The following is a 15,089-nucleotide window of genomic DNA, read 5'->3' as shown; positions in this document are numbered from 1 at the left end:
TCTTTTCTGCAAACAAAATGTTAAACAATAACGAACAAATAATAATGTATAATGAACAAAATATTATACATCGCAAACATTCAATTATATAGGATAAATAATAAAAAATAAATATCGCGAACAAATAGCTCAATGTCACGGAACAATTTAATCTAAAAATCGAACAAATAATTTGACGTTGTGAACAAATTAGTTACATGCAGACAAATAAGTAGAAGATGAAAGAAAAGAAAAGTAGAAGTTTTTGGATATGCAGTCTTATAGGAAAAAAAGAAAAAAATATGATCGAAAGGAATAAAGAAAAAAATAAAGAAAGGAAAAGGAAGAAAGAATTATAGTGGAATTGCAAATAGCTATATGGCTACATAAGCTAGAATCAATGCCTTTGCATGGGTACACGCATGCATACTCCAATGCACGCATGCATAATAAATCAACTAGAGAATCAACGCATCTGCATAGCTGCATGCATAGCTAACATCTACAAAATGTGAAAGAAAAGGGTTAAATATTATGGGCCGTGAGCCCTAGGAATTGATCTGCGTGGCCGGTGTTACTACTGGAAATAAAACAACTAAACATGTAATAAGGAAGTTTAAATAAGTAAATAAAAGAAAAGAAAAAATAGAAATAAATAAACTAAATAGATTGGCAAGATGAAAAATAAAGAAAATGAAAATGACGACAGGAAGGAAAGGGTGGCAGAAGATGGAACAAGCAAGAAAGGAATAAAAAAGAACGAGAGAGACGGAAAAAAAGAGAAAAAAAAGAAAATTGAAGAAAGTCACAGCTCTATCTTTTTTTAATCACACAGTACAACTCGGACATACACAATGTACGCACAATAACACCCTTATGAACGTACGCACACAAACCCTACCCCTATGAGCATCTTCGAAGACTGAGCCGGCAAATCCTCGATATTGACAAAGTCACCACAAGCACCTCGCTGTCGACGGAAACGTTGCCTATCATTTAATGGATAACGCCGTTAAATCCTAGAATATCAAACACACAACAAGTTAGGCTCACGAGCCACGTAAAACGAATCAACAAACTATATATTGGGCTGAATTCTATATAACAGTCTATATAACAGTCCAAATAAAGTTTAGGTGATCGATATGCAAGTACTATTGGGCCAAATGCAATTAAAAACAGCCCAATAACCCCTTGAGGCGATGGATTCTCTAATTGCAGCGCGCGATGTATATTCTTTCCTCCTTTCCCCGTCGCCGCACTCCATAAGACCAACTCCAGTGAAATGATTAAATTTGAGTGATTAAAACTTATTTTAGTTACCCACTTTCTAAATTTAATCACCTAAAATATAGTCTCTACTTCAACAGCACCGATTAAATAGAGTAAAAAATGGTGGGCCTTACTTTTGGTAGCGTAAATAGAGGGTGACCAAATTGAGGGGGTGTGAGAGGAAATTTAGTCATCCTCTCATTTTAGTCATCCAAATAGAAATTCTGATGGAGATAAAAATTTAAACAAAATGACTAAAATATGAGTTTAATAACCCAAATAGAGGTCCAGCTGCAGATGCTCTAAACCACCACCCTCGCCGCCACCACCCCCCTCGCGCTCTGCCGTGAGACCGTCGCGCTCCCCTCCCCGGTGGCCCTGCCCCGCGATCCCGCCCTCCCCTGCGATCCTCGTCGACGCCGCCGCCACCGAGATCCCGCCCTCCCCTGCGATCCTCGCCCACGATCCCTGCCCTCCCTCCGTCGCAAGCCCCGCGATCCTGCCCTCCCCTGCGATCCTCGTCGACTCCGCCGGCGCGGCACCGATCCGCGGTCGCCTCCTCCCACAGCCGAGCCAGAGCCTCCAATCCCCCGAGTGCGACCCTGACGTCGTGGACGGCGATCTGCTGGAAGCTCTGATCCAGGTATCCTCGATCAGACCACTTGTTTCGTTCAGTAGGTATGGGAATTGCATGTACTGATGGTTGAACCATAAGTCCCGCAATCATTTGCCGTCGCCGTCGCGGCCTCCTCCAAGCAACCATCGTCGCACCCACGGAGCCGACGAGCTCGGGGCCGCTGGCGCTGCAAAATCTCGACACCGTCGCCTCTCTCGAGCAGACACGTCGCGTCCGGCAATCTGCTGGAAGCCCTGACCCAGGTATACCCTCGATCAGATCACTATCAGCTGTGCCTGTGAATCTGTGATCCACGTAATGCTTTGGAAATATCTTGCTCGTGCGCCATGGTTTGTTACTCTCTCATCCAGTTAGTTCAACTGGTAACTATAAGGAACAGGTTATTGTGTGGAGACATGTACTTCCTGGATAGTGAAGCTTCGTAAAATCTTGTGTACCTCACAGTGTTTTTTTTTTAAAAAAAAAGCTTACTATAAGTCTATAAGTTCTGTTCTTCACTTAAGTTCTTCAATTGCATGGCTGGCGTATCTTGTAGACAGTTTACGGTCTATCTTGCTTTACAGTTTAGAATATTCAGGTTAGCCAAAAGAATAATTTGAAATCTTGGTACACTGAAAGGTGTCCCTTTCTAAGTATTACCGACTGCGTATACCCATGTCAAACAATTAAGCATTATATGGCAGTTCAGAATATTCAGGTTAGCCAAAAGAATGTCGAACAATTAAGCATTATATGGTTCTGTGAACTATAATTTACCGAGAAATCATTATATCAAATAGCTTGGCTTGCAAAACTGAGATATGGCACATATGTCACTACAGATGCTTTGAAGTATGCATTTTGGATTTATGCGAAACAGCTCCACTAATGTTTCTCTTGTCCATTTTTAATTCCTTATCAGCATATCCCCAAACACACATAAGTTGGCGATGAGATGGATGTCTGAACTAATCGAATTAAAGCAACCAAAACCTCTGAAGCTTATTTTATCTTTTTTATCTTAACAAATAGGGAAAAAATATCTTGTCCCATCTGATGTTGCTGGTAGAATTTGTTTGTCTACCATGGCCCTATTTGGAGAAATAGCCGAGGGTTATTTTGAGGTCTAAAGTTTAGCTCAACAAAATAACCCTTCAATAAAATAGCTCATGAGGTGTTTGGATGCAAGAGCTATTTGGCTCATAAAACACTTCTCCAATCATTAGGCTGTCACTTTTCCAAGAGAGAGTGAGATAATCAGTGAGCCCCACACAAAATAGCCCCAAATTGCACCCCTTGGGGGGATAATTTTTGGGGTGGTCTATTTGCAAATAGCTCAGAAATAGCACTTCTGTTTGGCTCTCCTTGGACTATTTGGGGTTATTTGGGAGTGAGCTAAAAAATAACCATGGATGCAAACAGGACTCATGCATATCTAAATGGTGAGATTGAATGTATGCACAACAATTATTTCTTTCAATATAATATTATTGAATTTTTGAATATATTTGTTCTAAGTGTAAATAAAGATTTTTCTATTATATGTTAGAATTTTAATTATTACCATAACAACATAACTAGCCATCATGATGGTTGACTCGCATAACTAAAGTCCCGGTTAGCTTTCTGGCACTGTTTCTCTGATAAGGATCCTGTCCGCCTAAGGCTGAAGAAACTAGACATCCCTAGGTCATTCTTGTATCGAACTGGTGCGATGCTAGGCTTTTATTTATCATAGTGCTTGGATGATAGGACCAGCGATCCTACCGCTGCTGCGTAGATTGTAGGGGTGCGAGAGAGGAGGGCGAGGCTTGGGGAGCCGCCAGCATATGGGCGCCATGGCTGCGGAGGCGAGCACTGGCGGCAGCGGCGGCGTGCGAGCGTGCATGAGGGGTGAGAGATGAGGGTTTTGGGGTGGCCCTTGAGGCCAAGCCGATATTGATACTCAACCTAATGTTTCCAATCTAGAGAAGAGTATTTTATTACTTACAAATGATCCAAACTCAAGGAAAGTAAATGAAGCCTAAGGAAACAAATATTCGTGGCCCTCTAGCCACTTGTGCGGCGCCCTCGGCGCTGGTACGTGATCCACGCCGGGGCTGTTGGCTGCTCCTGGGCCGGTTACTGCTCCTGGACACTAACATCTCTTCGCTCCTCGGGAAACAGCTCATCCTCGAGCTGAAAGTCGGGGTAGCGCTCGACGAACAACTCCTGCGGCTTCCATGTGGCATCATCCGACGATAGGCCCTGCCACTCCACCAGGATGTGCCAGGCGCCCTGCTGAACGCGCGCTTGCCGCACCCGAACTGGAGTCAGGACCACCCGGCCATCATGGACAGGCAGCAGTGGCGGCGTAGTCGTCGGAGGGTCGCCGTGGAAGGGCTTCAGGAGCCCCACATGGAACTGACTTGCATAGCGAGGGCCGAGCTTGCCCTTGGGACGACACTCCAGCGAGTTGGTTGGCCTGTGGAGTAGGCAGAGCCAGACCCAATCGCCCACCGCAAACTTCAGCTCGTGGTAGTGGACGTCGTAGTAGCGCTTGGCGTGTTGACAAGCATGAAGAAGACGCTCGCGAACGTCGGCGAGGAAGGCGTCGTGGTAACGGAGGACCGTGTCAGCTGCATCTGTTTGGGCCGCGCCGGCGGAGGCCGCCCATAGACGACCTCAAAGGGCGTCGCCCGGAGCGTCGTGTGGTACAAAGTGTTGTAGCAGTATTCCGCCCACGCGAGCCAGTCAACCCAAGATCGCGGGCAGTCTCCGGTAGCGCACCGCAGGTACATGGCCAGCACCTTGTTGATGACCTCAGATTGACTGTCCGTCTGAGGGTGGAAGGCTGTGCTGAAGCGGAGTTGGACGACGGCCATCTTGAACAGGTCGCACCACATGTGGCTGGTGAGGACCGGGTCCCGATCGCTGGTGATGGACGTCGGGAAGCCGTGGAGCCGAACGATGCCGTCGAAGAAGGCGCGAGCGACCGAAGAAGCTGTGTCCTGATGGCTTAGGGCGATGAAGTGGGCGTACTTGGAAAACCGGTCAACCACTGTGAGGATGACCGACTTTCTGTTGACCTTTGGGAGGCCCTCAACGAAGTCCATCGAGATGTCCGCCCACATTTGTGAGGGGACCTCGAGGGGCTGTAGCATCCCTGCTGGTTGTTGCGTCGGTGTCTTGTTGTGCTGGCACGTCGGGCAGGCGTGGATGAACTCCTGCACCAACTTCTTGTCGTGGGGGATGTAGAAGTCGGCGCGGAGGCAGTGCAGGGTCTTCTGGACGCCCTCATGGCCCGCTAAATGGACCACAGAGAGCACCCGCTGGCGGAGTTCGTGCTGATCTGGCACGAAGATGCACTTGCCGTGGAGGAGCAGGTCGTCAGTAGTTGTGACATCTGGCCCAATTTGGATGTGGCCCGGTTGTGGCCAATGAGTGCTGCGTGCACATGTTTAGTACCACCTTGCTAGTTGAGTAAGGGTGGAGCCAACTTATAAGTCTTTGCCCTCCAGCCATAGCACATTCGGGTTGACCCTTTTACGCGAAGCGAGGACGAAAGAATAAGTGAGGTGCTATGTGTAAGCGGGCTCGCCCCTTGAAAGGGCTGGGCTATGTGGTGTTGGGGGGTGGGGGGTCAGTGTGTGGGCATATGGCGCATGACGCGTGTGTGTCCGGTTAGGGACACACGACATAGCATATGGCGCCGGAACTGGACGTGCGGGCGTGCGCCAAGGGGGAACGTTCCTGGACATTTGCCCAGTGTGGGTGAGTTGGACTGACGAGGACGTCAGGTTCTTTGAGGGGGGTGTGACATCCGACCCAATTTGGTTGTGGCCCATGAGTGCTGCGTGCACATGTTTAGTACCACCTTACTAGTTGAGTAAGGGTGGAGCCAACTTATAACCTAAGCCTTTGTCCTCCAGCCATAGCACCTTCGGGTTGACCTTTTTACGCGAAGTGAGCACGAAAGCGTAAGTAATGTGCTATGTGTAAGCGGACTCGCCCCTCAAAAGGGCTGGGCTGTGCAGTGTTGGGGGGCGGGGTGTTACAGCCGAGCGCCGCGTCCTGGAGCTGCTGCAGGCGAAGGGCGGCCTCACCGTCCGCTTTGTTATGAACATGAGTAGGTGGCCTTTCTATGTTTGTAGAAATGCGATAGCTTTGAAACTCAGTGCTTGCGATACGGGATCCCAAGGTGTGCTTGCCATGTGGACAGCCACTGCCACTGTTGTTTGACTTCTCAGCAGCTGGTAATTTCTCGATAACACTTAACGATGTTGTTGTTTCGTTGTACTTTTGTCTCAAAACACATTTGGAAAGATAATTAATCTCTGGCTTTCCTACAGCAACATCAAATCCACCACTGCACCACAATGTTATTTCCTCTTCTGAAACTGTGAAGGTAGCAATCGGATACTTTGCTTTGTATTATGCAGTTTTTGAATGCTGGGAGCATGATTATTTAATTTGTGTTTCATCTTGCTGCAAATGTTAGATGATTTAATGTTTTCATATACTAAAGTTTATGGAAATGCATGTATTAAAGTGTATGGCAATTCATTTACTGAAGTGTATCCCTTCTCAATGTTTCCTAGACATTCTTTTATTCTAGACATCAAAACAAAAATTATTGTAATTGTAGTCCTAGAGTTTAGTTGACAATATACACATGGAACTTCTTTTTAACAGATAGGACAATGTGTACTTGGATGTAATGGTGCTTACCAAGTAACTAAATTGCTGCTGTACCCCCAAGTGGCTAATTACATCTCTTTGTGGTTCTTTAGTAGTTCGGAAAATAACTAAATTGCTGCTGTACCCCCCAAGTGGCTAATTGCATCTCTTTGTGGTTCTGTATTAGTTCAGAAAAAAGCTGTCTACTTGCCATTTTGAAATTTTTTAGAAGATGCAGATGCTACTTGGTTGTGAGCATTAATAATACCAATAGTTGCCTCAAGTTGCTCAGCATGGACCTTGGAGACTCAGGTTTGTCCAACCATTTTCTATCCAGGTATGCTATAAACTTATTTTCTTTACCTGAAATATGTCTAAAATGTATACAAATGCTTCTAAGCATCCTTTAAAATGAAAAAGAAATCAAAACTATTTTAATTCTCTAGCTAATAACTGAAATCAGTACTACCTTGATTCATTGTAAGAACCGCTCAATTTGCATTTGGTTTAGGTGAAATTATCGGTCAATTCATTAAGATGAGAGCTAGCACGTGTCCGTCTCTTGACACACCACGTGCTAATATAATCCACATCTAGAGTCACTTGACCAATACAATCATATAAAGCGAAGGCAAATCTGGTAGTCCCGGTACGTGCTTGTCACGTGCTCAGGATTGAGCACACGTACCGTTATACAAAAAATATATCACTAATGAACCATAAAGATCAATTTTAAGCATAAAAAGAGTACAACAAATAATTATTACAAATTCATCATAGGAGGGTTCAATTTTAAGTTTAAAATTGCTTTTTATTGTTCATTAGTGATATATCTTTTGTATAACGGTACATGTGCTCAATCCTGGGCATGTGGCAAGCATGTACCGGGACTACTGGATTTGCCTTCGCTTTATGTGATTGTATTGGTCAAGTGACTCTAGATGTGGATTAGCACATGGCATGTCAAGAGACGGACACATGCTAGCTCTCATCTTAATAAATTGACTGATAATTTCACCTAAACCGAATGCGAATTGGGCTGTACTTACAACATCATTAGTTTTGGAAAAATATTTTAATTGCAAGTCCTGCTCACAGTAGAGGCAAGTGGATCTTTTGTTGCATTCAAGTGATCAATTAGCTTTGCATTAGGCCGGTTATTATTTTTCTGAAATTACTATAATAATTTTTAAATTATGAAACAGTTGGCTCATAGCAGTTAAATACGTTTTCTGCACCATGACCATGGCTAGGAACGTGGAGACTTCGTGAAAGAGGCTTAGTTCTTTGTAACAGCAAAGAGGCTTGGCGAATTCAACTTCTCAAATTTGTAATGCAGTCCTAATTTGTCTGAAAAATGTGGCCATTCTCTGTTTCCGGATGTACTAGGAGACGATGACTGACGGGGGTACGGACCGGGGCATGCTAGTCCGCGCGCGCCCCCCAGCAGCTTTCGTGGCGCTCGATCTCCGACAGGAGGTTTTTTTCCTTTTCAGTTAAATTTTTATTCCACCTAATTTTCTAATTTTGGAAATTTATGATTTGTAAATATAATTTTTAAGTATAACTTTTGCACATCTTCACTAAAGATAAATTTTCATCATAACTTTACAATGTACATAACTTTTACACATAACTCTTTCTTAACAACTTGAAATAATAAATTTTTAGTATAACTTTTACGGTACATACAAAACTTAATCAAATAACTTATAGAGGATAATTTTTTAGCACAAATGGTATGACGAAACTATGTGGAAGATTTCTCACACATCTTACGCACAAAGTGTATCGTGCAACTTCTAAGCGCAAGTCTCGATATAACTTTTTATTATAATTTTTATATAAAAGTTGTCATTAAAACTTCAGACATAAAAAAAAGTAAAAGGACAAAACTGGAAAGGACAGCCATGATAACACTTAAAAAAAGGAAAGGGGAAAACAAAAAGATGAAAAGAGAAAAAATATCTGGACGGTCACGTCACTCACTTGGGTGTGCGGCATCATAAAAGGAAAGAGAAGCCCATCGATTGCTGAGAACTCAATTAGCGCGCGATTACGCAATTGGATTCTCATACTAGTCTTCTGCATAGTCTGCGCAAGGGGCCCCGCTTGTGGGGCAGCTGATTAGAGCGCGCGTCAGGAGAGACTTCCAGCGCGGGATTTGAGACAGCATGTTTGTTTCCTTTTCTGCAAATATTTTAATTTTTTTTGGAAAATTATAATTTCTAAATACAACTTTTACATAAAATTTTTTACACACATCTTCTGAAAGATAACTTTGCATCATAACTTTACGATACATACAACTTTTGCCTATAATTCTTTCTTAGCAACTCTTTGAAAAATAACTTTTTAGCATAACTTTTGTGATACATACAATTTTAATGCATACATTTTTCAGACAAATATGGAGGATAATTTTTTACCACAACTTGTATAATGTTATCTTTATCAGAAAAAAATAGTACAAATTTTTTACGCACAAGTTCATCACACAACTTGGGTGTACAAATCGCCGGTATACTTTTTTGGTAGATTTTTTATGAAAAAAAATTGTCAAGAGAACTTCAACACATAATAGAACATTAAAAAATCTGAAAAGAAAAAATAATAGCACTTGCACCACGTAATGGGAAAAATAGAAATGAGAAAAAGAAAACAATGGAATACATGGGTAGTCCATGTTGGTGACGGGAGACAGCTTCTTCATGGTCACGTTGCGCGCTGGGAGCCACCTAGCATGACGGGCCGCACCACGAGCAGCAAACTAGGCCAAAAAGAATAAAAAAACGAACCGGAAGGAAGGGGAAGGCGGAGGGCTCCCGCACCTATCGGATCGATTGTTGGGAAGCCAAGGGCCTGTTTGGTTGCCTACATCAGCACTCAACCAAGCTCTACGCGTGCAAGAGCAGACGTTTGTTTGGTTTGCGTGTCTGTCGAACCTAGCTCCGCGCGTGCAAGATTCCCCTCGTAGCCAGGCTCTGCAGAAACGCAGAAATCGGCCGTATCTACCGGGCCTGGCTCCCTTGGTGCAAGTGAGCCTGAATCCTTGCACGGTTCGTGAGATAGAGATACATGGACGCGATGAACCAAACAACAGCTGCTACTGGCCTGGCTGAAATGACTCAGGTAACCAAACAAGGTGTTGTCGCATGCACACGGTCTGGGCAAAGCTGGCCTGGCTGACTCCGTGCGAGCCTGGCTCCGCTAAGCAACGAACCAAACAGGCCCCAAGTAACGCGCAATGGCCAGAATGGATTCGCGGTACGGACCCGGGGTCCCCCAACAAGCATGCTTCCGCTGGAAGCCAAGCCAACCGATCGGCCCAAAAAGGGCCCAAGTGAGCGGCGACGAACGGGCACGGCCCATCCGCCTCCCGACCGCCCTAGAGGCAAAAGGGGCCACGTGGTAGTCACCCGACTAAAGACGCGCGTGCGGGATCACTCCGTACCAAGCCGCCCGGATCTTGCTCAACAAGGAGACGACCCAGGCTGTGCCAGCAACGCCAGCCCCCATTGCGTCGTACGTACCGCACACTCCTGTGAAGCCGGTCCGTGCGCCCGAACAGGACCATCTGATGGGGTCACAGTGTAGACTATGCCACCTACCCGTACCCGCAGCAAAAAACGGGAGAGAGGGCGTCAACTCGTCCACCCTGCACGCCGACATCATGACCGCGCTGACACCAACCCATTTACGCCAGAAGACTACGACCAGGCGAGGCCACATGACAACGGCTAAGCGCCCATCAGCAGGCGTCCCGCGCCCAGGTCAAGGTCTGCACAGGGAGGGACGTGCGGAGACGGTACGGATGGACAAGAGACGGGACAACCATCGAAGTCCCGACCGAGCGAGGAGACCATCCCGACCGACCGGGATGGGACGGGAGCACGAAGACCCATTGGCCGTTGCCCAAGAAAACTGACCGGAAGGACTGCCACCACTCCCGACCGGCGGAGCAGGACCCGCCGACTGACAAGAACGAAGAGCCCTCTCCAGCGGGCAAGAAGAACACGCTAGAAATAGAGATATGTAAGTAGGGGGACCCACTTTGAAGTATAAAAGGGGGACCCTGCTCACGTAGGAGAGAGATCGAACCATTCCTTCACTGGTTGAAGGCTTGTAAGCTCCCCTCTGCAACTTTGAGCACTTGGGCTCGAGCAATAGAGTGAGAGAACCACACCCATACTGGACATAGGGCATTTCCGGTCCGAACCAGTCTAAATCCCTCCAGTCATTGTGTGCTAGACCATTCCGATCCAATGCGCGAGACACGAGCAATCAGGTAGTTTTGTAGTCCGCCCATTTCCGGTTGCGACAATGACGAATAGCCCTATGAACAAAGGGGCTTGTAATCCTTCACTTGCTTTTCGAATCATAGGAAAAATGGAAATCCCAGTGAATGTTCTGGGATTAATAACATCTAAAGCTGAAGGAACACTCATTACACTATTGAAAAGCTGTTTCTCCAACTTTTATGCTGCATAACACAATATTGTGGGCTGTCTGCATCGAATGCTTCTGGGATATCCTCCCTAGAATATATCAACTTTTGAGCTGCATAACACAATATTGTGGGTTGTTTGTGAGCTATATTATCTTCCGAAGGCTATGAGCAACATTTAATACAATTGAGCATTCTTTCTACGGTTTTTCCTACTGACGAATTCTTTATTATATTAGCTGTTGACATCGGTAGACTGCGTATTTTTAATACCCTAATATGCTCTATACATGTTGGCAAGGTTTATCATAAAGAAATATTGGAGGATCTGTTATACCCTATTGATATAATGTTATGTAGCATTTCTCATAAGTTAAAAAACAATACCCTAGAATTCCACAAAACACAATATTGTGCCTTGATTTTTTTAACACGTGTGTGCTGCACATGTGTCTCTCCTATAGTATTGTCTAAAAAGAACCAAAACAATTGAGATTAACATCTACCTAGAAAAAACACCCTATACCTCTCACAGCGGTCCCATCTGTCAGATTCCAACCTTTCGTCCGGAGCTGCAGACCGATCAGTTTTGATGGTTAGAAAATGTTTCCGCCGGAAATCAAATTTTTTTTGTCACCGCGCGACTGCTTACCCGCCGGCCGCACCCACCAACCACCATCGTTCGAAAGGCAAGTTGCATTGATCGCGGGATTGGGGTCGTTGACTTCATCCTGCGCCACCACAATTCCTTCCTGTTAATCACGGGATTGGGGTCATCGCCACCTCCTCCGCCTTCATCCTGCGGCGACAGCGGCTCGCGGTGCGGGCGCGGGTGCTGGCAGCGTAGGGAGACGGCGAGCGCGGCGGGCGCTTGTGCACCCCGAGTGCCGTCCTCCGCCGCGCCCTGCCTCCGCGGGGAGGAGGTTCTCAACCGCGACCGCACCGCCCGCGACCGCAACAAGGCCGACCTCCGCTGCCGCTGGCCACGGCCCTCGATGAAAATGTAAGCTCCCCCATCGCCGTTAGTTCGACCTGCCTCATCGCATCCTTACCCCTACAGTCCCCACTACCTATCTGCCATTGCCTTCCTAGCTCCTCTCCTCTCTTCCCCATCTCGCCTCACACCATTAAACTCGACCCGGGTGCGGCGGCCGGCGGCGAGCCCCACCCACCCACGCTCGCGGAGGAGCGAGCGGGCGTGCAGCAGCACTAGGGGCAGGCATGGGACCCTCGTGCGCACGATCTTCACGGTTGGCAAGTGGATCCGCAGCACAGGGCAGGCCATGGATCACCTCGGATCTGCATCCAGGGCGGCCTTCACGTCGAGGAGCAGCGTAAGTATCCGCCTCCTTGCTCCAGCCTGGGATGGGATCGGGTCTTCATCTAATTATTTAATTTCAATGTCGTGCGGAGCTAGCTGTATTCAGCTCATCGTGTTCATCTATTAGGAACTGTTAATGTCATGTCAGGCTGATTCAGTGGTGTCCGCAATCATCAGTATGCTCGCTGTTGGGGTTGTTCCCAAGAGGGGGAAGAATAAAACCGAAATAGTGTTCCTAAAGATTGGGTTAGCTGTGGATGATGGTAATGTGATTTGAACAAACCTGAGATGAGCTTGGCCTTTCGACTGGACTACTAATATCCCTCTTTATGTGTACCGTTTGCTTCCATTGTCGTCACTTATGTGAACTTTGCATTGCAGTTTGTATTTTTTTTTCATGAAAGTAATGGTAATTTGGTAAATCATGTATGACAAGGATTGGTTGCCACAATCCTACTGTCTTCTGTTAATATGTCGTGCTGGCATTTTCTGTTTGAAGTGATTCTGTATATAGTTTCTCTTCCATAGCATCATAATAATGTCATTTCTTCATGGTGTCACTATGCTGCAACTGGGAAATCACCAGGCTTCTGCGTGATTTGTACACAATGATGAGGAATATGGGTTTCTGTTTTTAGGGCTGTGCAGTTTCTTAGCTTATTACTCTCAAAGGCTTGCTAACTGCTTGCTGATTTGGATAATTGGTTCCTTACTTTTGGTCTTCTCATGTGCAACACTAATAAAGATGTTATCTTTATATACATGACTTGCATAAAACCGCCTCAGAACATTTATACATAGCAAAGCACCAACAGTATCTTTGGTAAATTTATCTTGCGCACAGAAATATTTGGTAAATTACTTGAGGTTCTCAAGAACTGGCATGAGAGGACCACTCGGTTTATTGTCGATACTGAGGTGAACAGATTATGGGGCTTGGAGTTCTTGATGTCAGGTAGCATCTTCTTCCAAATATTGTTCATGGATGACAAGCAATTTCTAATGTTTCTGCTGATTGTCATATTATGCGTTTAGGGGTTGGGGATCCCTATTTGTGAGTTTGCCCTTTACACTGCCTTGGGAGGAGTTCATCCATCAGCTGTAAGCTTTCCATATCCATCTTTACATTATTTTCAGACTAACTTTGGTGAAACAAATTTCTAATGTTTCTGCTGATTGTGCTAAACTATTCTTGCTCTGCAGAGTATAGGACTGTCTCTGGTGTGGCAGGGCCCTGGTTATTTTGGACAAAGTAAATGTATGCTTTGTTTTAGTTTTGAACAGCATACAGTTGGTAATGCTGGCTCCAATTAATCAGTGCCCTACTCGTGGCTCCAATTAATCATGGCTCCAATTAATCATGGAGGAACCTGATCACACTCGTGTACTCGTGAACAGCATACAGTTGGTGTTTTCATATGTTCCAAGAAGCACATTTTCACTACTTCCTCCCTTCTGTTATGAGTAAGACTTATGAATGCACCTTTTGTTTTATAGGTCTTGAAAACTCCTATCTCACTTGATATGCTTGGACCCATCATTAATGGTTCTGGGAAACCTATCGATAATGGTCCTCCAATATTGCATGGGGCTTACTTTTATATTTCTGGTGAGCTATTTTTCATTGTGAACAACTTCAAGAGCTGTGTTTTTTATTGCATACTTTAGTGGACACAGATTGGCTGATGGCTAGCCATTCGTTAGAAGGATTTGAGATTCACGGAATCATCCATTTTTGGAAACTGATTACTATGTGATAAGCTTGTGATATCTGATGATATTTCAGGAAGTTGAATCAACCCCAGCGAGAGAAACTATCCAGAAGAGATGATTCAAACAGGAATATCCACCACTGATGTGATGAACTCAATTGCCCGAGGGCAAAAAATTCCTCTCTTCTCTGCTGATGGGCTTCCACACAATGAGATTGCTGCTCAGATATGTCGTCAAGCTGGTCTTGTCAATTAGTTTTATTTTTTGGAAGATGTGTCACTTCTAAAAATGTTCTAAGTTATTGTTCCATTGCTTTTGAAATATTGGTTAACCTTTACCCTTGAAAGAAATGGCTGGCCTCTATTTGGTTATTGACTGTTACCTACATATGCCTCAAATCAATTTGATAGGACTAAATTTCGAAGAGTGCAATTGACTTGTTCCATAGCTTGTAGTTTAGTGCAAAATCAGACTCGCCATTTTTTTTTGTATGCTCAATTGACCACAACAACTAACTTTCTGCTAGGCACTAAGCATTGATCATCTGTTGGTATCATGCAGAAAATACTGAAAATCGCTTGTTGTACAATGTTTAATTTGGCTTAGCAGACAGAACCATTAAAGGTTGTCCCCTCCACAACCCTTTATTCGATCTGAATTGATTTCCGGTAGTCTCAATGATGTAGAAAACCTGGCAATTCTTTTTGAATTTGAGTTTGTTCTGTTTGCAAGTTCATCTCTGCCTTGTAGGATTGACTGGTCTTTCTCATTGCATAGAAACACTGCAGATTTTGTTATACGGCATTGTAGTTTAGTTGTTATTGCTCACAGACAATTTAACGACTTTACTCAGCTCTACGACACCCACTTTGTTATTGTTACTGTAGACTACATCTCCCATGAAAGTAGTATATCCTGGTGAGACAGGTCAGAGAATGTTCGGAAATTATCTATTCTGTCTTTGGCTGGAGTTGTTGCGAGGCCTGAAGGATGCATCTCATGTTAGGCTCTATGACACCACTATTATGCATCTGGTGGTTCAACTTGCTCAGGCCAGTTCTCACGACTGATGTTATAGAGAT

At 45.0% G+C, this 15,089-nt stretch overlaps 2 long non-coding RNA genes across 7 annotated transcripts; both read left to right on the top strand.

Annotated features, from left to right (window-relative positions):
* The first annotated feature begins 1,575 nt into the window (after positions 1-1,575).
* Positions 1,576-8,022, top strand: LOC120702235. Its single transcript, XR_005686316.1, has 2 exons — positions 1,576-1,894; positions 1,967-8,022. It is a non-coding gene; the product is annotated as an uncharacterized LOC120702235 (long non-coding RNA).
* Positions 8,023-11,664: 3,642 nt separating this feature from the next.
* LOC120702213 lies at positions 11,665-14,388 on the top strand. 6 transcript variants are annotated; one of them, XR_005686314.1, is made up of 5 exons: positions 11,665-13,249; positions 13,330-13,395; positions 13,498-13,702; positions 13,792-13,903; positions 14,081-14,388. It is a non-coding gene; the product is annotated as an uncharacterized LOC120702213 (long non-coding RNA). The 6 variants fall into 6 exon arrangements; XR_005686315.1 differs by having other exon boundaries at positions 11,666-13,249; positions 13,498-13,678; XR_005686311.1 differs by having other exon boundaries at positions 11,668-13,249; positions 13,498-13,698.
* Positions 14,389-15,089: the final 701 nt, after the last annotated feature.

Source organism: Panicum virgatum, chromosome 1K, assembly GCF_016808335.1.
Source record: "Panicum virgatum strain AP13 chromosome 1K, P.virgatum_v5, whole genome shotgun sequence".
Taxonomy (NCBI): domain Eukaryota; kingdom Viridiplantae; phylum Streptophyta; class Magnoliopsida; order Poales; family Poaceae; genus Panicum; species Panicum virgatum.
This window is presented reverse-complemented; position numbering and strand designations above follow the sequence as displayed.